General features: G+C 47.8%; 1 protein-coding gene across 3 annotated transcripts in view; it reads left to right on the top strand.

Annotated features, from left to right (window-relative positions):
- Positions 1 to 235: 235 nt before the first annotated feature.
- R3HDM2 (R3H domain containing 2) overlaps positions 236 to 23578 on the top strand; it is a 106238-nt gene continuing 82895 nt past the window's right edge. Inside the window, exon 1 of one of the 3 annotated variants that reach the window (XM_084610625.1) lies at positions 236 to 343. The gene's annotated coding sequence lies outside the window, so the exon portion shown is untranslated. Of the gene's footprint in view, positions 344 to 14264; positions 14284 to 15265; positions 15282 to 23578 lie in introns of those variants that run through there. The other 2 variants (XM_084610628.1, XM_084610627.1) reach the window with 2 other exon arrangements.

Raw genomic sequence — 23578 nt, 5'->3', positions numbered from 1 at the left:
GCCCGGGGTAGGCGGGCGGGGCCCCTGGGGCGCGGCGCGGCGCGTTGACGCGGGGCCGCACGTAGCGGTGACGCAGCGCGCACGCCGGCTGGGGGAGGGGCCAGCAGCTTCTTTCCTTTTTTTTTTCTTTCTTTTTTTTTCTTTTCCTCCTTTTCGGTTTTTTTCCTTCTTTTCTTTTCTCCGCCCGCCCCCGGCCCCCCCCGGCCCGGCCCCCCCCGGCCCCTGGACCCCCCCCTCCGCTTCGACCCCCCCCGCCTCGAGGAGGGGCCCGGCCCCGCTCGGCAGAACCCCCCCCCGGCGGCAGCGGAGACCCGAGACGGAGGGGGGGGGACAGACCCCCAGGGTAAGTAAGGCTCTTCCCCTCCCCCATCTTCTGCCCCGCGGGGGGGTCTCTTGGGAGGGGGTTTATTACCCGCCCCCTCAGGGGGTGGGAAGGGGCTAGACCCCCCCTCCCCCAGGTGGGGGGCGGGGCGGGGGCGGGGCTTAGCAGCCCCCTAAGTTTGGCGCTTGGAAGGGAGGTGAGGGGCTTTATCCCCCCCCCCCCTTTGGAGTTGAGAAGTTTGGACCCAGATGGGGGGGGGGGAGGGGAGGTGGCCAGGAATTGCCCCAGCCCCCTTCCCTGGCTGGGGACGGAGGGCAAAGCCCCCCCACTTCCCCCGCTCGGGGGGGGCCCAGCCTGGGACAAGGGGCAGGTGAGACCACAGGTGCGGGGTCGGAGCCGGACTCGTTCTGCTGCCTTCCAGGCCCTTGGCCCTCCCTGCGGTCCGGCTGCTTCGCCTCTCTGCCCCTCGGCTTGCGGGGAGCCCGGAGGGGCCCCCGGGGGCTGCGCTGTTTCTTGGCTGAGGTTCTTGTCGGGGGGCGAATGGGGGGCGGGGGGCGTCTCTCGTCTGCCAGCTTCCTGAGGGTCCCCCGTTGTTCCGAGCGTCCCAGGCGCGGGCCCGGCGGGTGGGTCTCCGGCTTCGCTGGCCACTGGCAACTTCTGCAGGAGCCAGGAGCCAGCAGGAGGCTTGAAAGGCCTCATGTGGTGCCAGCGTGTTGGGGAGCTTGTCACTGGCCACCTGCATATGCCAGTCTGCCGGCGGTATTGTGTGACCAGCGTCCCTGGGAGTCCGAGGTAAAGGGACGTGTCCAGGTGAGATCTGAGAGCTTCTGCAAGGCCCAAAGTTTGTAATAACGCGTGCGTGTGTGGGGGGGCCTCTTTCATCTCAAAGAGAGAGATGAAAGATTGTGAAGTGTGATGAGATCTACTGATGAAAAGCGCTCTGTAAGAGATAGGAATTATTGTTATTTATTGTTACTCACAAACTACCTGCATGCAGCACTTACAAAAGGCAGCCAGCAGCCACCTCTGGACTGGAGGGCGGCAGCTGGCGATATGGGGAGAGGAATTCTGGGCCTGGAAATGGGAGCAAACACCTGCTCTTCTGAAAAGCATGACGGGATCTTTTATATCCGTACAGAACAGGGCCTTTGCTTTTAAGAGCTCCTCTGAAAAACACAAATACAGTAAACTTCCTGGGACGTGGTTTGTTTGCCATAAGGCTGAAGAGCAGGAGGGGCCCGTGGGCTACATTCTATAGTTCATCGTCCTCTGTCTGACCATCTCCGGATGCTTCAGGGAAAGTTGCAAGAAGTCCCTTAATTATGGAATAAGGTGCTCAAAAGGGATGTTTCATCCAAACCACTATCAGTTAGCCATTGTCTTATGCCCTGAGTCAGCTTTTTATCCCTTACAGTATTTGTTTAATATCGTGTTTAATGTAACTTGCTATTTTCACTATCCATATCCAGTCCTCCTTTGAATCCTGCTATGAAGATCTTTTGGCAGTGAGTTTTGCAGGTGGCATATACAAATTTTCATTTGATCAGTCTGAAATTCATTGCCTTTCAATTTCATTGGATATGTCCCAGTGATCTCGTGTTAGGAGAGGGTAGACAGGAGCCCCTGTATCATGAGTTATTTTATGAACCTCTATCACACCCTCTTCTGTCCTGTCATCTCTTGAACAGTCCCCATCTTCTGGGGAAGTCTTCCCAGGCATCTGGTTGTTTTTGAGGCCTCTCTCTGAACTGCTTCCATGCCAATTTTGAGATAGGGTGACCAGAACTGAGCCTGGGGATCTGAGGCCCAAACCACTGAGCCAGTCTCTATGGTTTTATGTGGGTCTCGGCAATCCCCAAGCTTGCAGAAACTTCTTGTAGAAGGCCAGTTGCCCTGGGCTGTCCAAAGAGTGTCCACGCTCCATTTACGGTGAGTGTCATGCTGGCTGCTGGAATGATGGGCCAGGCTCTAGTGATATCATGGGTGGACTATTGCCACAGGATTGCAGTCTCTTCATGATACGGGGTAAATTTGATTTATGCCCCCTCCTTTCCTTTATTTCTCCTGTATTGTACCTTAATGTGGTTTGCCTAGGCGCCTAGCTGCAGCGAGAACACCTTGTGCTGGCATTCCCTCATGGCTTGCAAGCAAAATAGGGCCTGGCCAGTGCGTGGGAGAAGCTGCAGGGGCTTGCAGATAGTAGATTTGGTGATTGTTAGATGTACTTTTCCCTCCGAATTTGGTCCTGAACCAGTGCCTCTGCCTGGTGCTGGGGAGCTGCTGAAGGGGCTATGAAACTAATACCAAAATTTTCAAAAGTGACTAATATTTTTGGCTGTCTGGCTTGAGACAGGCACTTCAAAGGGGCCTGACTGCCATGGAATGGGTGCTCAGGACTTTCCAATAATCAGCACTCTTTACGGTGTTTCAAGTTGGGCTTCCAGAAATTAAGGCCGTAATCATTGTAACTCGCTTCTGAAAAGCTTGGCCACAGCCATTTGTGGCCTTCAAAACTCCTGTGGATGGTATGGCACTCCCCCTACCCCCTGAATATGGGGTGTTGAGCTCTGCGTCTTGACCAGATTCCAGTGCAGGTAATTAGACTTGATTCTCGTTCACTTCCTGGCCTAAACGGTCTTGTACCATTGCTGTGGGCTGTTAAATGGGTGCTGTGTTTGGTTCCCAAGATGGCTGCATTTCAGTGGGGAGTGACGTGTGATCCCTTTGTTATACCAGCATGCAAACCACCTATCTGATCTCAAGGCCTTCTGTAGCGTGCTCCCATTTCTGTAGGTGTTTATGCTTAGCTTAGTGTTTGATCTAAGGGCTGGTCTATAGTGAAAACTGACCTTGGCAGACCTCAGTGTCTCAGGGGTGTGAAGAATCCATGTGCCTTACAGACGTAGCTACTGCCCCTTGGGAAGGTGGATTAACTACAGTGACGAGGGAACCCCTCCCATCGCTGTAGTGAGTGTCTACACCAGTGGTTCTCAACCTGTTTACCATTGGGGACCGCATAAGCAGCGCTCTGTGTTATGTGGGCCGCATCCACATATACTACCTGTATGGCCCTGAGCAGGTCACGTGAGCCGCAGCCGTGTGCTGATTGGGTGGCGGGTTGAGAACCACTGGTCTACACGGAAGCTCTATGGCTGTACTGTTTTAAGTGGAGATGTAGCCTCAGTGTATGAAAGGAAGTATGTAAATGTAAATTTGCTGCTTTTCTCATTAATTTAAATGTTAAATGCCTGAGTTCAGAGCATTCCTTTGAGCTGGCTGCTCCCTAACTCCTTCGGGGGGGATTGGAAAAATGCCATCATTTCTAAGGAAGTTGCATGGGAATGGGATCCCCCCAGCACTCTTCGCGTAGCTGTCAGCTCTTTGAGGCTGTATCTGGGCTGGTTTGTAGCATCTTGCAGTCCCATCCTCTCCCCTCATTCTAGTGTTCTTGGACTGCTCGGTGCTGTCTCTTTCTTGCTTCATCTTTCCCCTGTCTGCCTCCCAAGGAAGGGTCCAAGGTCATGACCTCCTTGGCAGGCAGGGTGACTCAACTGCACTTTGTGTGAATCTTTTGGCGGTGGGGGCAGGAGCAGTGTCTTCCACCGTGGGCTGTGCCACAGACCTGGGTTCTTTCCTCCTCCACATGGCTGGTTGCAACTCTTCCTACGAGCTTGCTGGGAAGCAGGAGCAATACAAGACTCATGGCCCTGTGAGTTATCTCGTTCCTCCAAAGGAAGCTTCCATTGTTCTTAAGACCTCTGATCCCCAGGGCTTACTGAGTGGTCTGGTATTGGGGGACAGGGGAATTCTTTGAAGGAGCAGGATCTTTAGGATCTTTCCTTGGGATCCAAGGAGCAACCACCACCGGGGACATATTTCCCTGTAGACTGACTCTGGTGTACCTAGAAGGGGAGCAGCACCTGGGAGACAAGGGGGAGAATTAAATAAAGGCTGCAGAACTAAAGATTTAGTACTCACCCCCAGGTTGCTCCCATGTTTGGGAGAATGTAACTTTTTTCCTGCCTACGCCATTCTTTGGTGAAGATCCCATACGCGACTGATGCACCTGGGAATTCTTCTCTTTTGTCGCTCTGGGGAGCAGTGTTGGTGTGTTTCAGTCCCCAGCCCATCTGCCAGAAATGAAACGGATGAGCACACGTCTGTGTCTGCAAATCAAAACACAGCTGGCCGAGCTACTTTTAGGCCTCCCAGCCTTCATGCTCCTTTAACCGTTCTCCGTGTAAAGAAATTCCACCAGTGGTTGGCCTTGGTTCAATCCTCCTTGTCTCTGACGCCAGCTGAAGTGGTCTTGTTGCACCTGTTGCCTTCACGGCTGGGAATTCAGCCTACATTTTCAGTCTCTCTCTAAAAATTCAGGCCTGCTTTCTCTAATCATTTAGAATAGTTAAGATCCCTCACTGCTTTATTCACTCCCCCCAGATCCATTCTGCTTTTTCTGCCTAAGTTCTGTCAAGTATGAATGACATAACTTCCCTGCCTCTCCTCTTAAATTCATGTTGGCAATCCTTAATTAAGTCATAGCTGTGAGTGTCCCCAGTACCCTCCTTCAGAGCTAAGCTAGCAATTTGGTAGTTTGCAGCCTATTTGCCTAAATCCTTTGTTAAATAGAGATGTTCTCTCAGGGTCTCAGCACTCTGTCTGCGCCTCCTGTATTTTCAAAGAGCTGTTAAATGTATTTGCTGAAGATTTCCCGTCTCTTCAACAGCCTCCTTTGGAATGCAAGGGTGGATTCCATCTGGATCTAAAGTCCGGGCAGCTTTCAACTGTTCTCTCTTCCATTAAAAAAAGAGAGTTTAGATGCTGATGAAAGGTGCTAGGTTGACAGCTCTGGAAACTGAGTTACTCTGGCCACTGAACTGGCACAGCCTTGGTGTATTTGAGTAGCAGCTTCACCCACCAACAAACCAGGACTCCAGATTTAGGGGGCCTGTCGGAGCTAAGGGGTCAGTCTCTTGGCCAGTTCAGCCACTGGCTTATCTGAGGCTGCTAGCTGTGATGGTAGATTTCTGTGGTGGGGGCACCTGTCCCTAGGAGCTGCATTGAAATTCTCTAGCTCCTTCCGTGCAGGCCACCACATGGCCATTAGAAAAGAAAACATGCCACTCCTTGGATTTGGTTCCCCAGAGGTGAAAAGGGCTGTATCCCATTCCCTGACTCCTTCCGCTCCCCAGCCAAGACCTGGGGCTGGATTGGAACCAGGTGCCCTAGAGGTGAGTAGCATATGGAGCTTATCCCTATCGGCCGTCTGTCCCCTCATCATCAGATGTTGCTGTTGTATTCGTCAATTCCGTTTGCTGCATGAACACTGAGACAAAATGCCAAGCTATTTAGTAACCTAGGACAATAGTTCAGTAAACTGCTGTCCTCCCATCTGGGGTCTTAGTAAGTATTGTTCACTAAGATCTCTGAGGTCTGAAGGTTGGAATGAATGGCTGGAATCCTGCGTCCACCCCAGCCTATCCCGCAGCGTTCCTGTGTTATCCCAGTGGAATATCCAGTCCCATTTCCCCCTTATCGATTGATCACCTGGCTGATTATCAGATGCACGGTGTGCTCACTGGCTGAGTCTTCGAGGATGTCTCTGTCCTTCGTCCCCGGGAGACATTCTTGACTCTTGCCTGGTGGGCAAAGATGGACGTGATTAAAGATACACCGGCCCAGTTCTGCCATCTCACTCTTGGGCCCTGCCCAGGTACTGGCAATCCTTGCAGGGGAATGAGGCAGCGAAGAAACCAGTTCAGGACCAGAAAGGTCAACAATATTTTTTTTAAAAAAATTCTGATAATCAGATAAAATTGGGTCAGTCTACCTGCATTTACTCAGGAGGCCCTCCCCTGTTATGAATGATTTATTTGTTCGGTAGTAACATCCAGGAGCTCCGTTTGCATGGCGGTGGAGGGGTGTCACGCTCTTCCAAGCTCCCCCTCCGGGGAGGTGCCGCTCACAGCAGATTGTGCAGAGCATGCAGCTCTCGGCTGGGCTCCTCGGTGGGCTGGAGTGTGTCTGTCGGGTTGCTGTGTTCCTTGTGCGTGGCTCCTTCTTGAGTGTGGAAGAGAAATAAGTGGTGGATGCAAATGGAGTAGCTGAGGAGTCTCCCTTGTCTTGCTTACATGAGGAATGAAAGAGCTCCCTGTGTTGGCAATGAAATGGTCTTCACTGGGCATCTTGAGTTTATCCCTCACTGTGCTGAATGGGGGGCCCTTCCTACCTCGCCAAGCTGTCACCCAGGCTCTCTGCAGACCTCTCTGGTGCAGCGTTTCTGGATTGGTTACACTTGGCTCTCATTTTTGACCTGTCCTTTGCTGCCATTCCAGCAGAGATGCATGTGCATTTGTACCAGTTTAGCTGGAGGTGTGATGTTGCACCCGATTTAGTTAAACCAGCGCTGTCTGCGGCCGACATTGACTTAAACCTGTCTCACTTCACCTTAAGAGATGGGAGCTAACCCTGTGTAAAGGGAGACATCTACACAGCAGTTAAACACCAGCAGCTGGCCTGGGTCAGCTGTCTTCGGCTCAGGCTGTGGGGCTGTAATATTGCCATGTAGACATTCAGGCTCAGGTGGGGGTCCCAGAGTTTGGGCTCCAGCCCAGGCCTGAATGTCTATACAGCAATTTTTAGCCCTGCAGCCCGAGCGCTGCGAGCCCAACTCAGCTGGCCCAGGCCAGCTGCAGCTGTGCAGTGGGTGTTTATTCCAGTGTAGATGTACCCAGGGGGGCTTGTCCCTTTAAGGGCCAGGAGGCCTGGGGCTAGCCAGCTCTGTTCAGTCCGCCCACTTATGCTGTCAGTAACTGCATCTTAGCTAGAGGGGGCGGAACAGACTGGGGCTGGGTGACAGCCTGAAACACCTGGGCCTCACGAAAGGCCTGAGAAGAATCAGAGAAGATCAGGGTTGGAAGGGACCTCAGGAGGTATCGAGTCCAGCCCCCTGCTCAAAGCAGGACCAACCCCAACTAAATCATCCCAGCCAGGGCTTTGTCAAGGCCGACCTTAAAAACCTCTAAGGAAGGAGATTCCACCACCTCCCTAGGGAACCCATTCCAGTGCTTCACCCCCCTCCTAGTGAAAGTGTTTCCTAATATCCAACTGTAAACCTCCCCCACTGCAACTTGAGACCATTGCTGCTTGGTCTGTCAAGACTGTTGCAGGAGTAGCTCCAGGAAGCAAGCGTGGCTCCTGTGGAAGGGTCTGGAGAGGGGCTGAGACAGGGAAGGAGCCTGGGAAGTCAAGGCTCTATCCCCAAGCCAGAGAGCGAGATTGAAAGGCAGCCCGGAAGGTGATGGGTGGGCTGGCTGGAGAGGAGCCCAAGTATGACAGAACCATCTTTTTTGTGTGAACTTTTATTTGGACTTTTGTTACCCTGTAAGGCGTCCGGACTTGACGTAACTTAGGCAGAGGGCCAAGTCCTGGACAGAGACAGGACATCGCAGGGTCAGAGGGGCGATCTCCAGGGGGTGCTGAGGCGAAGAGTGGAACACTAGGTTTAAGCGGATGCAGTGCCAATCCTGGTTTAGCTAACAGGGGTGTGATCCCACCCCTTTAGTTCAGCTGGTGCGGGTTTGCAGGTCTTGCTCTTTTACTGGAGAAGAGGGGGGTGTTGTATGTTGTGTAAATAAAGCAAGTGACACTGAGGATGTACCTAAACCTGGCATGGCCGATTTCTCCTCCTTGGGCAGCCGACGCGCAAGGCTCTGGAATTCTGCTGCCGGTCGTCAGCATGGCGGGTTCGGGGAGGGCTGGGCTGGGCTGTCTGAAGAAGGAACAACAGTATTGCTTAAAATTCAGTATAAATTAAACAAATGTCTGTTGTTGGTGGCACTCCAATCGAGCTACCATGAGTTGGCCGATGTTCTCAAGGCTCCCCACCCAACATTGCAGTGACTAAAGAGGGATGTGTCCTGCCCCTAGGCAGTGGGGCATCTGGGGAAGGGAGGTTGAGTGCTGGAGGCCCTGGGGGTTGCAGAGTGAGCCCACCCCATGCTCTCCCTACAATGATGGCTGTGTTGGATCTTAAGGCTCCTGTCCTGTGGGGCTGGCTGGGCTCTACTCCCCACTCTTCAGGCTGCAGCCTGGCACACAGGGTCACAGTGCCACTCAGGTTTGGCCCATCTCCCCAGTGCAGGGTGAGGGTGGCCAGGCCAAATGTGACTGAGTGATACTGTGATCCTGTGTGCAAGGTGGCAACACCACTTACTCAGATTTGATCTGGCTGCCCCCCTGTCAAGAGGGGCTGGGCCAAACCTGAGCAGTACTGTGAGCCTGGGGCGCTGGTGAGCAGATTACAGCAGTGGGAACAGGGAGCCCAGCCCAGCCAGCCCCGGGCAACAGGAGCGACTTCAGCTGAGATAGGGGGTTTGGGGATCATAGCGGGACAGTCCTGTGAGATTTGGGACTGTTGACAGGTACGCCAAGGTGCCGCAGCAGCAGTGTCTTGAGGAGGGATTGGGAGGAGTAGAGGCCAACAGACCTATGGGGTCAGTTCAGGGAGTAAGGGCAATGCACAAGAGAGTGTGGAGAGGCTTGTGGGAGAAGCAGACAAACCTGGTTGGGGCTGGCCTTGCTGGCAAAGCAGAGGGATGGTGGATCAGAGACCGTCTCTCTCTGTCTTTAGCCTGCACTGACTGTCACGTTCCCCACCACCTCTGGCTTCTCTCCATGATATCCAAATCCCCTCGTCTGCCTGCACATGCTTTGAGTTCCCCTTATAATAGCGATGCCATTTGTGCTGCTATATTTAAGGTTGTGTCATCACTTCCATTATAAGACCCTCTTTTCAGGGGGAGGTTTATAATTCAACCATTAACAGAAATCTGGCTGTGGAGTTGTAGTCAGCCTGGGAGCGTACGTTCAGCTCTGAAGTTTGTTTTTATATTATTTTACAAGTGTGATGGGTGAAATCCTGGCCACTCTGATGGCAGCTTTGCCATTGTCTTCAGTAGAGTCAGCATTTCACCTAGCGCCTTTTAAAATTCTGTTCCCTTTTCTAATATTTATGGCTCTCTTAATACGATGGGCCAGGGACTCGCAGGTCAAGGGAAGAGTCATTTGAGAATTACAGACCAAAGTCATTTGGGCACCATCTATTTTCACCTAGTGGCAGGGGAAGAATCTAGGACACTTTCATGCAACAATTTTGGGGGTCAGTTTGACTTAGGTAGAGAATTTGGGGGATAGTGTGGGCATAGATACTGTGTGTGCGATTACACATGTACGCTATATGTGTGCTTGCTTGTGTGTGTGCGTGCGTGCAGTATTTAATGACCTAATTCTCATTATTTAATCATGAACTTTGAATAGCTCAATATGCATTTTAAGAAACTCTAATTTTTTTTTTTTTTTGAACATCAGAATTCCTTTTTTTTTGGCTTCCTTCTCTTTGCTCGTTCTTACACCTACTCTGGGCATGTCTATGCATGAAAGATGCATATATTTTAACGTGATTTTATACCTGTTTAGTTAAACTAATGCAAAGGGCTGGACATTCATTTTACTTTAAGCCAGGCTTATTGCTGTTTAGCTTAAGTCAGTTAGGAAGGGGGCTTCAGATAAACTGAAATAAGGGATTTTGCCACCAGTTTAACTAAGGGCTTGTTAACATGAGATAATTGCTCTGATTTAATGTATGTTGTTTTTTAAACCAGTGTAGTTAATCTGGTGCAGAAGGCTGTGTGGATGTTCCCAATTAGTGTAAGAGTGTCTTATTTGGCTTAGTTAAACCTGTTCCTAATTGGTCAAGGCTCTGTCTTCACTGTAAAAAAAACTCACGTTTTTACATTGAGATTGCTAACTTGCTGTAAAATCCCACTGAAGGCAAGGCACGGGTAGTTTTTACCTTGATGTAGCTAGTTAAGGTCAATGTAAAACATGCCTGTTTTGTTCCAGTGAAGACCTTGACAAAAACGAAACTGAAATAAGCCACTCATACTGAAATCAGTGTCCACACAGCCTCTTCTGCTGGTTAAATTCAAACCGTAAGTTCAACCCATGCAACATCTTCATGTAAACCGGACTTCTGTCTCTTTCTCCCTTTCACTACTCACAGTTTCTGTACTGATGTAGCTATATTGGTAGAAAAACTCTATAAACGAGCCTTTCTGTTCTCTGCTCTGCCTTTCTCTCCTTCCCCAACTCTCCCTCCCCACCTGGTGGTCCCCCCCCCCACCATTCCCCTTCTCGCTGTATTCTGTTTCCTCTAACAGCAAAGTAAAATGTGATAAGATTATGATCTCCAAACAAGCAGCTTCTGAGTTTGTGGTCCGTGTCAATTTTCATTGCTATCCACAATGCAGAGAGGTCTAACAGAAATTAAACTGGCTGAAGCATCCTGTGCAGGAGGTTTCAGAGGTCAAGATTTCTTGTAAATTTCAATTTGCAAATGGGGAGCCACTGCGACATAAAATTTTAAATGTTACCTGGCACTACTAACAGTGGGCAAGAGGTTCCATAGAACCGTAACTGAGTATTTACTGAATAAGAGGATATGCATTAAAAATGGTGTCTCGGAAGAGTTTCTAGAACTACCTGCCATTTTTTTGAATACCTCCTTCAGTGCGACTGGCTGTGAGAGCTGCTATTTTCATGGTATTTCCCCTCAGGAAGTCCAATCCGGTGATGCAGTTTTAGAGGCAGGAGATGCAGATTGGCATTTGAATGCAGGAACCTTTTCAGTTTTTTTTAATTAGCTAAAAATAATCTCTAATTAATATAAAACAAATATTGCCAGCATCATAAGACTCTGGTCTTTTCCACACATGCAGATGTTGAGCTGCATTTCCTGCCACTGATGATTAGTATTTATTTGTCCTAGTGCCTAGAGGCCCCTGCAGAGATCGGGGCACTGTTATGCTAGGTACTGGTCAGACATGTGGTGCCAGAGTCCTTGCCCCAAAGATTTTACAGTCTAAACAGAGAGAGGATGAGAGGAGGATTTGTTTCCCTTATGTTACAAAAGGGAAACTGAGGCCAGGAAAGACTAAATGAGTTGCCCGTATTCATACAGGAATTTGTGGCAGAGCCATGATTTGAATCCAGATCCCATGAGTTTCAGTCCAGTGCTGTAACGACACGACAGTGCGATCAGATTGCTGAGACAGGTACCCGCTCGATAATTAATCTTACTTCTGTTGGACACATCCAGGTTGTTTTTAGTGATCTGTAGTTAGATGCAGTGACTAGAATTTCTTTTACAAGATACTGGGGTTACTCCATTAACACCATGCCTGGAGTGTCGCCTGTTGATGTGAAATTTCATCTTCCAGCTTCATCCTTTCTGTCTGATATACCTCCCAGCTTCAGGCACCTGGGACCTGTTCACCTGGTCCAGAAGCACAGAAAAGCTCTTACTGCAAAGTCCCATACGATATGTTTGCGTTCTCGCATTAGCGTAAAACTGTGCACTGTTTGTTGAAAGCTTGCTAGAAAACATTTACATTTGTAGTCTAAAGACAGAGAGCAAGAAGGATTCTTAGGGAGGCAATCTGTAGGCACAACCACTGGGGAGGATGTGGAGAGTGTGTTCCCCCCCTTTCTACTCTCCTGATGCCATCATCCCTTTGGCCCAGGCACCCCCGTTCTACCTTTCCCTCTCCATCACTTTTTTTTAAGAGGTATCAAGTTGGGCTCTCAAAATAACTAGTCTCTTTTGTAAATCTTGGCCTAGTGCTTTATGTTTTGAGTAGCAGTCTGGGCATGTTTGCTGAGAACAGCCGTGGTAACGGATAACTCCGCTGATTCTGAATGTGGTCGCTCAGTAGGGGAAGTTGCTGTCGTTAGATTTTGGGGCTGTATTCAATATTTTATATTGGTCCAAAAGAAGAGTAGAAAATATTAATGAACACTGTATACAGTAATATGGTCATTTTTACCTGTTTATTATCGAATATGTTAATTGCACCCATCAGTGAAAGGGCAGCTCCTGGAGTTCTATTTTAGTTTAAATCCATTTCTGAAATGGCGCTAATTCACTTGGTGCAGTGTCCCTGTCAAAACTGGGAAGAGTAGAGAATTCTTCATTCTACTTTTTTTTTTGAATGACCCTGGCTATTGATCCATGTTAGAGTTCCCTAGCTAGGCAGATCATTGGTTTCCGGGGGAGCTAAAATCTTGAGCTAGAAATGATTCTACCAAAGAAGGGTTTATTTTTGTTCTCTGGGGGCTGAAGCTTTAATAAGCATGGGTCTGATCCGGTGCCTGTTGAAATCAAGACAAAGCTCCCCAGTGGCCGCAGGGTCAGACCCTATAACCTGTTCTTCAGAGCCCAAAGCTAATAAAAAGACAGAAGGCATTCAGATTTCTTTGCTTGCTAGCACAGTCCCAGAAGTGGATTTGCAACTTGGCTGGAAGTAAGCTCTGGCAATGCCAGCGGTGTTTAACCTTTGTGGCAGCCCAGGCCTTTTTAAAAATAAAAATTAAGAGGTGCATGGGTGACGTGGAGAGCGGCATTGCAGCGGCTTGGTGTGGAGTGCTGAAGGTTTGCATTGTATTGGGAATGAAATGGGAGCACCAGGCCTCTGATGTGGCGGCATTAAGGTCTGCAGAGGGAGAAGGGACCTTGGATCACACTTTCCACCTGTCGCAAAGAGGTTTAAGCTTGACTGTTTATGCATAATTCATGAAGAATAAAGTAGTTACTTCTGTCTTAAAGCGCTTTCCATTCTGCGTAATGCTAGTTTCTAATCCTAGAAATGCAGGGCTGGAAGAGACCCGGAGAGGTCGTCTACTCCAGTCCCTGCCCTGAGGCGGGACCACGTATACCTAGACCACCCCTGGCAGGTGTTCGTCAAACCTGTTCTGAAAAATCTCCAATAGTAACAGGGCATTCTCCTCTTTCCTCTGCGGATCTCAAAGCTCTTAAGGGCAATGAATCTCCTAGTAGGCCTGTGAGGTAAGGAAGCAGCAACCGTATATCACAGCAGAGAGTCTGAAGCCCCTAGAGAAGAAGGGACTTTGCCAAAGTGCCAAGAGGCAGAGCTGGGAAAAGAACCTGGGAGTCCTGCCTCTCAGTGTCCTGCTCTGACAGTTAGACTTGGTGTTAGGACCTCTTATTTCTGGTGTCCGCATTGACTTAGATAAGCCTGGCATGTCCAGTATGGTTTTAGAGGGCAAGTGCTGTTTCCTGTATAAACTTTGACAAACAAGCGGTGAGCAAAAAAGAGGGGAGCTGTTTTGACAAGACGCTAACTGCTTTAATTTTATACCCTAGATGATTTATTGTGACCCCTTCGCTGGCAGGTGCTATAGGGCCTCCGTACTTTGCGCTTTACTATACTTTGGACTTTGCCGTGCATTGCACCCTGGCATTAGAGCACACTGCAGGAAGGGGCACCATGTAAGTGCCTGCCGTTATTGTTTGGAGTTGCCAGATTCTGCAGTCTTCACGTTTCCCATCAGTGTTGCTTGCTCTGATGAGGAAGGAAGAGGGAGGGAGTTACTTTAGTTTGGCCCTTGGACACTTTAAAATAAAATACAACCACATCACAAAAGACTTGACGCTGTGGCATCAAACTGGCAGACTCTGAAGTACCGTGGGGTGGTGATTATTGACTGCCTTTCTGGCACCTGACTGCAAGATGCTGATGAACTGCAGAGCCTTTTGGGAGGTATGTCTGTAACCTCTTATTACATGTGTGTTGTAGTGGTGCTTAAGAGCCCTAGTCACAGGCCAGGATCCTGTTGCGCTAGGCGCTGTACAAACACAGAACAAAACGAGGGTCCCTGCCTTAAAGAGCTTCCAGTCAAAGTCGAGATTTTGCTGGGCCCTTTTCAGAGAGTCTGACAGCCTTGTGTTTCAGCAGTGGGTTATTAGAGTGAGCTTTTCCTTTAATAGCTGGAGTCTAATGAAGAGCCAAGCAGTCCCCCTGGATGTGACTTGGAAGAGCCCTTCTTGCCTTTCCTGCTCCGTGCTGTTGCCCTCCTGTGAATTGGGTCTGGTTACCAGTCAGGTGAGAGGAGCAATGATCTCTATGGGTGTTTTCACTTCCGTGCTGAAAGGCCATCTATTTTGGGGTCCGTATGTTGCATGTGATGAAAGTTAAGAGAACTGTTTTGTGTATAACTTTGGTGGACCAAGAGTTCGGAGGGAGTCAGGCAGGTTAACCCAGTGGTAATGACTGGACCAGTTGATTCTTTCTTTGAGAAACCTGCCACGTGACTTCCCAATATATTGCCAGTGTCTATAAGGAACCCAAATAAACGTGATTCTCAGTGTAACTTTACTTTGCCTGATGTGTGAAAACGCTGGCAGAATAGCTGCTGTTACAGTCTCGCTCCATAATTTAACACCAGGATATTAAAATGTCCTGAACGCTGCCGTTTTCCTGACACGCTTTGGCATGCAAGCATTTTTTTCAAAGACTTGGCCATTGTAGGCTCTTGAAGTGAGTATCGTAATTGGGATCATTAGCATCTGTATCAACTGATAATCTAGTGTGTATCCTGATTATTTTTCTCTTTCTGCATGACTGCTTTATGTTGCCAGGCAGCTAATTTCTGAGTGATTTTAAAGGTGCAGATATTAAAATGAATTGCCTGCCTTCCAACTCTTTCCATTACCTTGCTAAATTTAGACTAGCTAGTGCTGCAGCAGAATTGAGATCTCTGGGGATTTTAATAAGAGTCAAGGCAGATAATATCCAGGCTCCTGGAGCAGTGGAGAAGAAAAGTAGCCTCAAATTAGCTTTTTGCATCTGTCATCACAGTTACTTTATTAAGCTCAGGTCCTACGGAAAGTCAGAGCAACATGCATGCTCATTCACAAAGCTGACAATGCAACCCTCATGATAGCTGTGTCTTGGGGACAGATTGGAATAATGATCCAGCCTGACTTCCCTGTCCTAAATCATGTCCTGTCACAATTGCTCAGCATCCTAGGCTCTCTGTCCACTCACCCTCCTTGCTCTGCTTTCAGGTCTCTGGGGGATGATGGCTGGCTGCTCAGCAGGTGAGTTTTGCACTTGGCAGCTTGTTTGATTAGACTTTAGAGCTGTTGAGTTTTGCATCCTTGCCGTGTCTTGCTGCTGTCTGCTGCGTGTCTTTAAGCCAAAGTGGTGGTCGGTACAGTTTAGAGAGGGGAACGGGAGCCCGGACACCTGTCTTCTAGTCTTACCTCTGTTAATGATTTGTAGGGTAACTTTGGGCAAGTCACTTCACCTGTCTCTTCAGTTACGCAATCTGTGCTATGGGTGTAATAAAATGTTCCTCCTTCACAAGGGAGTTTGGAGGCTTAATGACAGGTTTCAGAATAGCAGCCGTGTTAGTCTGTATTCGCAAAAAGAAAAGGAGGACTTGTGGCACCTTAGAGACTAACCAATTTATTTGAGCATAAGCTTTCATGAGCTACAGCTCACTTCAAGGCTTAATGTTTGTACAGAAGCTGTGAGATCCTACCGTGAAAGGTGCTATAGAAGTGCTATGTATCTTGTTATTTGAGCTACTTTGCCTGTATCAAACTGAACTAAAATTTAATTTTAAAGGGTAAAACTTTCAAAAGGGACTTTGGACCAGATTTCCAAGGTATTTAGAGGTCTAAAGATGTAGCTAGGCACTTAGTGGGCATGTCAGAAACAGCTCCCCCTGAAATCAATGGGGATTTGGGTGCTTGGACAATCCTACTAGGCACTGATCTGCATCTTTGGGCACCTGGGGCCACAGTTATTAGGGTGTTTAAATCCCTTGTGAAAATGGGACGTGGCATTTTGAAAACTTACCCAAAATGGCCCCGTTTTAATTTTAAATCCGGAAGAAAATGTGGTGGCGTTAGAGTGGGTTACAGCTCCAGATCTGTACCAGGCCCTTCCCAACCCCAGCTAACGGCAGGCTGAAAGAGCCCTGGCTCTGAGTGAGACCAGGCAACCAAGCCCAGGGTGAGACTCAGGGCAGCAGGGAAATGAACGGCTAAGAGGAGAAGGAGCGGAAAGGATGTGTCCCAAGAGAAGCAGAGGTAGCACCCACGCAGCGTCCTCTTTGACCTCATGACTTGGCTTCTGAGGAGGTGTCTCCCATCGACCCCCTGGCTGTTCCTTTTGAAATGTCTCGTTGGCTGCATTTGTCCCTGGAAACGAAGCAATGGCCAAACCCAGTGTTCAGTTGGAGAAAATAGATCAAGAGCGAACTCGCCGGCGGCATATGTTCCACAGTCTGTACAGCAGTGAATTAGGCCTTGTCTGTTACCTAGCAGCCCCAGCTGCGGGTCAGGACCCTGGGGTGCTAGGTGCTGTACAAACACAGGGTGAAAAGACTATTTCTGCCCCAAAGGGCTCACGGTATTGTGTACACAGGGAATTTTTTTTTAGCAGTTATACAAGTATAAACACCCCTATGGACATTCTTATACTGGAATAAGTGTGTCCACAAGGGAGGCGTGGGTGGGAGATCATACCTGGATAACAAATCTAACATTCCCATGTAGCCAAAGTCTTCGAAGCTCGTTGTTTTCAGGCAGCTCCTCAAGCGTATTGCTGCTCCGAGAGAGTTCCTGATTTGTGCAGTGTGGCGGGTAGCGCTCCGAACCCTACAGATGCTGAAGCCCCCGGCTGGGGTCTTGATGGGCGAAGCTGGTTTTAAAGCACTAAAACTTGGAGATGGGGAGCCAGCTTGGGTCACAGCAGCCTGTGGTGCAGTGGCTGTTGCGGGGAATGATGATAATACTTTCCTCTTTTCTGGCACCTTTCATTGAAGGATTTAAAAAGGGCTTTTGCAGCATTAATGTACTAATCCTCCTAGCCCCACTGTAAAAGGTGAGCGTTATCCCTGTTTTAGAGGTGGATAATCTGAGATACAGAGAGGGGAAGTGGCTTGCCCAAGGTCACGCAGTGAGGCTGTGGATAGAACCCAGGTGTCCAGCTTCTCCCTGACAGGCTGATGCCCTGCGCTGAGCCGAAGCATTGCCAGCCTGAAGGAGGTGGCTGCTACTAGAAAAGTTACAACCAAAGGTGCCAAAGGGGGCTCTGATTCCAGGAGCCCTGTTTGAGGTGCCTAATTTTTTCAGAATTGCTGAGCACCCAAAGTTCCCGCTGCCATCAATTGGAGTTGGGGGTGCTCAGCACCTCTGAGAGCCAGCCTTGGGGTATCAAAGTTGGGAACCCCAAACTAGAGGCTGTGGTTGGAACTTTGATTTGAGGGAACTTCGTGTTCGGTACGTGTAATGAAAGCTCAGGTATGGGAGCAAACAGTGCAATCTGTAGCAAATTCCTAATTGCAATTTCCTGCTGTGGTTGGGGGGGGAATTACATCAATTACGTACAGTTGCCATGAAGTGTTGTGCTGGAAACATGATTAATCTGCCCTGGGTAGGTCGCAGTTTAATAGAGACATGCATAGATTTCATTTTCTGCCATAGAGCAGGGGGTGGAATAGACACTTGCTTTCCACCCAGTGTGGCATTTAAAGGGACAATGGCATGTAGGTTGGATTAGAATTTAGAGTTAAGTGATTATAAAATCTAAGATAAATACAAGTGTCTGCATGAACTTTTAAAGTTCCAAGTGAGAAGTTGTTGCTGTTTGGCTGTAACCGTTCTCTGGCAATTTCAGCCCAAACATTGTCACCCTAGTGAAATGAACTATTAAAAGCCCTGCTTTAAAGTGGCCCGAAAAAAAGCATTTCTGAGGGGATGGGGTGCTATCAGAATCTGGGAGCAGCAGCTTTGGTAATCAGTGCTTAAAGTGTGTTCCTTGGTGACTTCTCTCAATTTTGAATTATGTTTCTCTGCGTGGGTCTGTGGCCCGCTCCTCTCACACACTTTAAGCACTAATTAAAAGAGAGGAATTATTTATTTCTGCAGTGTTGTCATGTGCGCAGTGCTTATCCGACACACACAACGTGATAAAATGGGGCCCTGTCCTCGGCTAGTCCTTAGGCACCATCGTGATAAACACGATGGCTATTAATAATGACTCATCTAGGTTCATTGTCTAAGCCGAGAGAGGTGCAGAAAACAAAACTTGTCCAGTTTCAATGCGCTAAGGTTATGTTGGTAAGGAACCCTTTTTTTAAAAAAAACAAGATTTTCCTCTGAGGGTGATTTTAACAAAAAAAGAAAAAAGTCTAGCTGCCGGTAATCTACAGTGTGCGTAGTCATCAGAACCTCACTGTAGCCTTCTGGCTCGCAGGACTGATGGGTTTTCTGTGTTTATCCCCAGCCTGGGAATCAGGACGTCGAGATGCAATTCCCAGCTCTGCCCTTTAGGAAAGACGCAGACAAATTGGAGAGAGTCCAGAGGAGAGCAACACAAATTGTCAAAGGTTGAGAAAACCTGGCCTATGAGGAAAGGCTAAAATTTTGAGAAAGAAGACTGACGTGATAAGTCCTCACATATGTTAAGGGCTGTTATAAAGAGGACGGGGATCAATTGTTCTCAGTGTCCACTGAAGGTGGGACAAGACATGATGGGCTTCATCTGCAGCAAGGGAGATTTAGGTTAGCCATTAGGAAAAATTTGCTAACTCTAAGGGGAGTTAAGTACTCGAATAGGCTTCCGAGGGAGGTTGTGTGATCCCCATTGTTGGAGGTTTTTAGGAGCAGGTTGGAGAAACACCTGTCAGGACTTGTCTAGGTTTACTTGGTCCAGCCTCAGCAAAGGGGGCTAGACTGGATAAACTCTCGAGGCCCTTCCAGCCGGACATTTCTGTGATTCTATGGGCAAATCACTTCCCCTCTCTTTGCTCGTTTCCTCATCTGCATAAGTGGGAACATGCTACTGACTCATCTTAGGGGGGAGTTGAATTTGTTAATGTTTGTAATATGCTCAGATGCTGCAGTGAATGGGGTGGAGGAGTCTATAAATTCCTAGATAGAACTTGAGGTTTCCCAATCGTTAGCGCCTGGTTCAGTAACATCAAAAACACAGAGAGAGACAGCCCCCCCGAGCAGTGGGAGACAGGCACCTCACCATGCTCCTGAAGAACTTGTCTGTGGGGTTTTGTGGCGGTAGATCTATTGTGACATAAGAAGGTGTAAATGAAAGTAACCCCCTCTGTAACACAGGAGAAGCAGGAGACGACCAGGTGGTCTCTCGGGATAGTGCCTCATTGGCAGGATGGCACCTCCTAGGCCCTGCGTCAGGACACCACTGCAGTATGTCTGGGGCAGAAGTCCCGGTGAGGGACTTGAATGCAGAACCTCCCCCAAATTAGAGCCCTCCCGACTGAGTTATATACTGATGCGTCTCAGGTAGCTCTCCCCTTGAATGTTGGCTAAGGAGGGTTTCTTCCTCTATCTGGAGGAAAGAAACCATGTCAGATGCCTTTCAATGTGATGTTGGGGTTGCTATTTACCATAAAAAGAAAAGGAGTACTTGTGGCACCTTAGAGACTAACAAATTTTTATGTCTATCTGTTTGCATTTGGAAAGGAAGATGATGTCTGTCTGTATCTATATGAGTTTTTTCATGAAGTTGATAGATTTCCACTCCATACCGCTAAATTCAGTGCCTTGCACAATGGCAGGTTTCAGAGTAGCAGCCGTGTTAGTCTGGGTATTCGCAAAAAGGAGATTAAGGTGCCACAAGTACTCCTTTTCTTTTTGCGAATACAGACTAACACGGCTGCTGCTCTGAAACCCATTTACCATACGTAACTCGGCATTCTCCTTGGAAACCTCCCATCTGTGAACTGACTTATCTAACTGTGCCTGAGAGAGGTGGGGGGAAGGAATCTCTTAAAACAATCCCCTGCGCCTTCTCCTGTTCTTTAAGCCCTAGTGAACCTGATTAAAAGACAACCTGACCTACTTCTGGCTTTTGAGTTTGTAAGCAAAGGTGAGGATTTCTCCTGCTGAACCTTGTTTGCATATTCCTGAGTGTGGGTAGCCACCGCAGAAGGATTGATCAGATTTCCAAGACAGTTACAGTGTCAGAGTGCTGGGATTCCCTTGCATACATCTTGTCAATAGGGCACGTGCTGATGTGTTATTCTGTAGAAAGCCCCATTTCATTATGTATTGGGAGCGCATACTGGGTTTGTGCACTGCAGACTGAGTCACTGCCAACTCCCATTCAATTTCTCTCAGATGATTATTGAGTGTGGCAGATGCAGCCTACTCATTAGACCAGCCCTCTTATATAGTTTGTAATGAAGTTTTAAAATGTTTCTATTGCTTTGACATCGTTTTCTTTGAAAGCCTTATTTCTTTTGAGCTAAGTTTAGACACAGAGCCCCTTTATTATGGGAGATGTCTCCTTGTGACTTGGAAACTTACCTGGTTTGAAAGACTTCATGCTTCTGATCCTGCTTGGAAGTGTGGCTTGTCTTTATTCCCCCCCCACCCCAAAACAAATTGGGTGAGTGCATCAAACCTGGCAACATCCAGAATGATTTGGTATTGCGGGACAAACTTGGTGACCCATGTAAGGCTACGTCTACACAGCAAAAGCTGCACAGAATTGCGTCCACGCTATCGTGGTAAAAATTCACGCCCCTCACTGTTCTAGTTAAACTAGGTCAAAAGGTATTTGCAGGCTGCCTTTAAAGTGCTTTGAGGCTCTTGTTTGGAAGTGGCTGTAAGATCCTCCTTCCTATTTGACATGTCATAAAATGAATGATTTAGACATAATGGCTGGGGGGATTGCAATGTAAACTTTGGTCAGAATCTTTAAGGCTTGTCCTGCAGGCAACTAGAGGCATTTCCCCACTTTTGCAGCCCAATGTAATTAGTTGTCTGGGGTTGCAGACAGGTGGATTTGTAAAATAACCCCTCCCCTGAAACCAACGCTGGTTCCTGCCTTATCTGTAGGTCTGTCTAGTGATGGTGCTAAAAGAGGTAGGTGAGCTGGAATGTTATTGGAAGTGATCAAACAGAAACAGGATTTGTATCCATTCCAGGGGCATCTGGTGGTTTATTGTAAGGGTGCTGAGCTGCTTGGATTGCTAGAATGGCTGAGTATTCCCAGGCCTAGTGAATAGGGCTGCCTTGTGCTGCTGAACGAAGCCGTCTTATTTAAACGGTAAAGCAAGTGAGGGGAACTAAACATTCTTAGTTTAGTTCAGGTTTCCTGGCTTTGCAGCCATCTCCTCTTCAGGGCAGGGGTATTGGCTTCCTCCTGGGCTTGTCTGCAAAATGCCTAGCCCATCGGCAGTGCTAGAGACATAATCCATATTTCATTACTTTATATATAGCATGTCTCCAGGGCTCCGAGCAAGCCAAGCGTCTCCCCCTGGCACAGCTCTGCCTGTGAAATCTATCATTGTTCCCGCTTAACATTTTTCTTTTTTTAATGACTTGCCAAAAAAAGCCCCAACTTTTTAATGTAAAATAGGAGGCTATTTTAAAATTACAGTAGCACAAAAAAAGGACCCGTCCCCCAAACCACAAAACTTGAACCCCTCTCCCCACAACGTGGGCCACTGGTGATTTTTGTTGTATTTAAATTGTCAGTTGTCCCTCTCAGTGCAATCTAAGGTTAAGCTCAGTTAGGTCAGGCCATCCTGTAGTGCCTTCCAAGATGCTTTGGCAATGCAGGAGCGGTGGGAGTTCTACCTGTACGGCTGCCGTTGTCTCCTGCTTTTGGGTACAGAAGAGTAGTCTCTCCATTCTCATACAGTGGGTCCCTGCTTCTTCCTGCATTGTTGAAAAGAGGGGTGGTCCCAGTATCAAGGTTTCTAGACTCACAGCTAAACGTTAAACAATTGCCTTCAGATGAAATATACACAGCTGTATTGTGTCGCATGCTGCAGGATATTCATGCCTAAGAGATAGGTCTCAATCTGTGGCTTGAACTGCTGGAAGGACTAGGTGGAGCAGATGCAGTGTGTCTCAGGAGTGTCTAGATTTGCCAGTTTGATACTTAAAAGCAGACTTGAGTCAGTGTACAATAATACACAAGAAAACAGTGAAAAATCCAAGGGCTCCCAAATGGGAGGGTGCAAAAGACAAAACCCTAAGAGCAAAAATGTTTTTTTAAAAACTAAATCAGAAGCCGGAAGCCTGCCAAACAATCAGTGGGATGATCAAGGTGCTAAAGGAGCACTCAAGGAAGACAAGGCTGTTGCGGAGAAGCTAAATTAATTCATTTGATCAGTCTTCACTGCAGAGGATGTGAGGGAGATTCCCACACCTGAGTCATTCCTTTTAGGTGACAAATCTGAGGAACTGTCCCAGATTGAGGTGTCAGTAGAGGAGGTTTTGGAACAAATTGAGAAATTAAACATTATTAAGTCACCAGGACCAGATGATATTCACTCAAGAATTCTTCAGGAACTCAAATATGAAATTGCAGAGCTACTCACTGTGCTATATGACTTTTTGTTTAAATGAGCCTGTATCGGCTGACTGTAGGATAGTTAAAGTAATGCTGATTTTTTTAAAAAGGCTCCAAAGGTGATCGTGGCAATTACAGGCAGATAAGACTATCTTCAGTACCAGGCAAATTGGTTGAAACTACAGTAAAGAACAGAATTATCTGACACGCAGATGAACGTGATATGTTGAGGAAAAGCCAATATGGCTTTTGTAAAGGGAACTCATGCCTCACCAACCTATTAGAATTCTTTGAGGGTGTCAAAGAACATGTGGAAAAGAGGGATTCAATCGATATAGAGTACTTGGACTTTCAGAAAGCCTTTGAGAAGGTCCCTCCCTGGAGGCTCTTAAGCAAAGTAAGGAATCATGGATAAGAGGGAAGGTCCTCACATGGATCAGTAACTGGTTAAAAGACAGGAAACAAAGAGTAAGAATAAATGGTCAGTTTTCACACTGGAGAGAGGTAAGATCCTCCAAGGATCTGTACTGGGACACGTGCTGTTCAACATATTTACAAATGATCTGGGAAAAGGTGTAAACAGTGAGGTGGCAAAGTTGCAGACAATACACAGTTACTCAAGGTAATTAAGTCCAAAGCTGGCTGCAAAAAGTTACAAAGGGATTTCTCAAAACTGGGTGACTGGGCAAAAAACAGCAGATTCAATTCAGTGTTGATATATGCAAAGTAATGGACATTTGGAAAATATTATCCCAACTACACATACAAAATGATGGGGTCTGAATTAGTTGTTACCACTCAGGAAAGAGATCTTGGAGTAATTGTGGATCGTTCTCTGAAAACAGGCTCAGTGTGTAGTGGGCAGTCTAAAAAGCTAACAATGTTAGGAACCATTAGGAAAGGGATAGATAATAAGACAGAAAATATTATTATGCTACTATATAAATCCATGGTATGCCTTTATCTTGAATACTGTGTGCAGTTCTGGTCGCCTCATCTCAAATAAGATCTATTAGAATTGGAAAAAGTACAGAGAAGGGCA

Source organism: Lepidochelys olivacea (assembly GCF_965140295.1).
Source record: "Lepidochelys olivacea isolate rLepOli2 genome assembly, chromosome: 20".
Taxonomy (NCBI): Eukaryota; Metazoa; Chordata; order Testudines; family Cheloniidae; genus Lepidochelys; species Lepidochelys olivacea.
This window is presented reverse-complemented; position numbering and strand designations above follow the sequence as displayed.